A 3,095-nucleotide genomic window follows, 5' to 3' on the forward strand; every position below is an offset into this window, starting at 1 on the left:
TACAACCTTCTAGTTGTACTCCGATGTGGGCCGACATGGTGACATCAAAATTGATCAGGTATCTATCATTGTTTTATGTCGGTCTCATCGCCTTGACCATGCCATTTGTAAGTTTTATTTTTATTAGGTTTACTTCATAGGCACTGTGTGATTAGGTTTTTTGGTGGTTTTGGTATACAATCGCTTCCCAACCAATTCCATGGCAATACACGTATCGGTTTTCGCTGAGAGTTATTGAAATTATTGGATTCAATTGATTTTGGATTTGGTCGCTTCAAGTGTTTTTTGATATTTTAGCTGATAATTAACCGGGTTTCTGTGTTGGGTTTGACCTCAATTGTAAAACGGAGTTCGCGATTTCGATCTTCTTAAGCCAATGGACGATGGTGCTAGCGACCATCGCGGTGGTGGTTCGAAAGGGGAGGACAAAAATTAGATTGAAGCAGGAGAGCCGAAGGTTAAGAGGAAGATGAAGACCACTTTCCGATTGGAGATTCTCGAGAAAACTTTCGCTGGTTTGTGTTTCTTTCTAATCTTCACTATCTCTGTTCGTTTTTATTTCAAGTAACTTCATCACTTGATTGAATTTTTAGTTGAGGCATATCCACATGGTGCATTTGGAGAACCAATAGGTAATGAGTATCTTGATTTTACTTTTTTTTTTTGGTAGGCTCGTGTTGCAATTAATGTATTGTATACTTTTTGTAGGCTCATTTGGAGAACCAATAGGTAATATTAGTAGTATCTTGATCTTGCTTTTTTTTCGTTTTTATCTCACTTCCAATTTAGTAACTTCATCACTTGATTGAATTTTCAATTGAGGCATATCCACTTATGAAGCTTGCAGAATCTCATGGCTTTTGTTGGGGTGTTGAGTGTGCAGTTTGATTAGCTTACGAAGTAAGAAAACAGTTCCCTGATGATAAGATTTGGATCACAAATGAAATTATCCATAATCCTACTGTTAATAAGGTACTATTATGATTCATTTCACTTAGTTTTCTAGAAATCAATTGTATCTTATCACTGTTTTAATGTATGTTGTGTTATGCTTTCAGTTGATCTGTGCATAATGGATTTCAAATCCAGTATGAAATTCACTTATGTTTCTGTCATGTTGGAGGTTAGAGGAGATGGAGGTTAAAGATATTCCTGTAAAGAATGGAGAGAAACGGTTTGATGTGATTGATAAAGGAGATGTTGTGGTTTTTCCAATGTTTTAAAAACCAGTTTTTTAGTTGAACCGATATGGTGACCGGTTTAACCGGTTCGACCGCTGGGTGAACCGGTTTCTATATTTTTCATGTTTTTTCTATTTTCCTATACATACCTACATATATAAATTATAAATTTGATGTTTACAAGTTTAAACATTAAAAATACATTAAAATAACATGTAACCATAAGTTTTAGTGTTTTATATCAATCCATATATGTCAAAAAGAAAACAAAATATAATACCGAAACAAAATATAATTTTAGATGAATGCAAACACATCAAAAAAAAATTATAAAATTTATCATATGTTTTTATTTAGCAAAAACTAAATAGATTTGAAAAAAATCACCAAAGTTTATTATGTAAATGGTTTTTTTTCATGTGGTTTTATTAGGTTTAATCGGTTCAACCGGTTTATTTTGACCGGTTCAACCGGATTTTTCTAAAACCAGACGGTTCAATCCGGTTCGGAAATCAATGTAAAACCGGTGATAGTTGAACCACTCCCTCTCCAGGTTCCCGATCCAACCGGTTCGACCGGCCGGTTCAAACCAGCTTTTTAAACATTGGGTTTTTCTTGCTTTGGGGGCTGCAATCAATGAGATGTTTGACTTTGAGTAATAAACAAGTTCAAATAGTAGATACAACATGTCCATGGGTATCTAATGTATTTCTCTTCATTATTTGTTTACTTGACCTTATGTTATAGTTTTCATATTATTATTTATTTTTGGGATTACAAGGCATGGAATAGTCTTGAAAAGCACAAGAATCTTCTACTGCCTTCTATTGATCCTAAATGTTTTTTTTCTTTTTCTTTTTATTTTTTATTTTTTACTTTAGTTTTTATCAACGAGAGTAGCTACAATTACCCATTTATCATATCGGCCTAGAAAAAATGTTTGCTACAGTGGTAATAGTATCAATTCCTCACCCCTAATTTCTTTTTTAGTTTAACTAGGTAAGTTCATTTTTGCTTCAGATGTATCTCATGGAATTGATACTTATAACATCAGAGAGGCTATTGGTGTCTATGCTGGTATATGCCCTTCAATTTCCTAATAATGATTCCTTTGTAGGTATGATTATGATTCTCATTTCCCAATTTACCCTTACTGTGTTTCACCATGAATAAACAAAAAGAAGAACAAGTTATCTTCATTCTTGATTCTTGATTAATAAACAATTTTTCTTAACAGTTCTAGATTTACAGGCAGGAAGTCTGTAACATATTTCTTTTTATTTTTTTTATTTTTTTAACAGTGATTTCCAATAACAGTTACAGTAAGATGGACTAATTTCTACTTGATTTCATTGATTTTATATGTACTTTTCACTTTTTGCATGTTTATTTCAAAGTTGGGAAATCTGATTACATGTTATATAATTTAATAGCTTTTAACCATTTTACAATTTTGTATTTATATACGAAGTGACCAAAATGATTGGAGTTGTCCAAATCCATCCCCGCAAAAACGGGGTTTCTCATCTAGTTAAAATTAAAATTGGTAACCTTTATTGAGAAAAACTGGAAATCTATGACCTATATATATATATATATATATATATATATATATATATATATATAATGCATGCGTAATAGGAGCCTAAAAGTTTTTTAGACCAAAGTCTTAAAAATAAGGAGTTGAAATATGAACCTTAGATTTTATTTGAATGGTATGGATTTATTATATAGTGGTGATCCATGTGAAGAAGTTTAAACCAATCAGACTATCTCCAACCCACTTCCATTTTTTCTCCCAAAAATGGAGTAAAAAATGAGGTAAATAGTGTTTCATCTCCGACACTACTCCATTTTTTACCTCATTTTTACCTCCAAAAAGATATTTCATTCTTCTAACTTATATAAATTATC

General features: G+C 31.9%; 1 long non-coding RNA gene across 1 annotated transcript; it reads left to right on the forward strand.

Moving 5' to 3' along the window:
• Positions 1–277: 277 nt before the first annotated feature.
• On the forward strand, positions 278–966 carry LOC145033699 (uncharacterized). The gene is made up of 4 exons (XR_013677660.1): positions 278–515; positions 594–632; positions 709–729; positions 884–966. It is a non-coding gene; the product is annotated as an uncharacterized LOC145033699 (long non-coding RNA).
• The last annotated feature ends 2,129 nt before the right edge of the window (positions 967–3,095 follow it).

The sequence above is a fragment of the Lactuca saligna genome, chromosome 3, assembly GCF_052625555.1.
Source record: "Lactuca saligna cultivar CGN05327 chromosome 3, ASM5262555v1, whole genome shotgun sequence".
In the NCBI taxonomy this organism is placed as follows: Eukaryota; Viridiplantae; Streptophyta; class Magnoliopsida; order Asterales; family Asteraceae; genus Lactuca; species Lactuca saligna.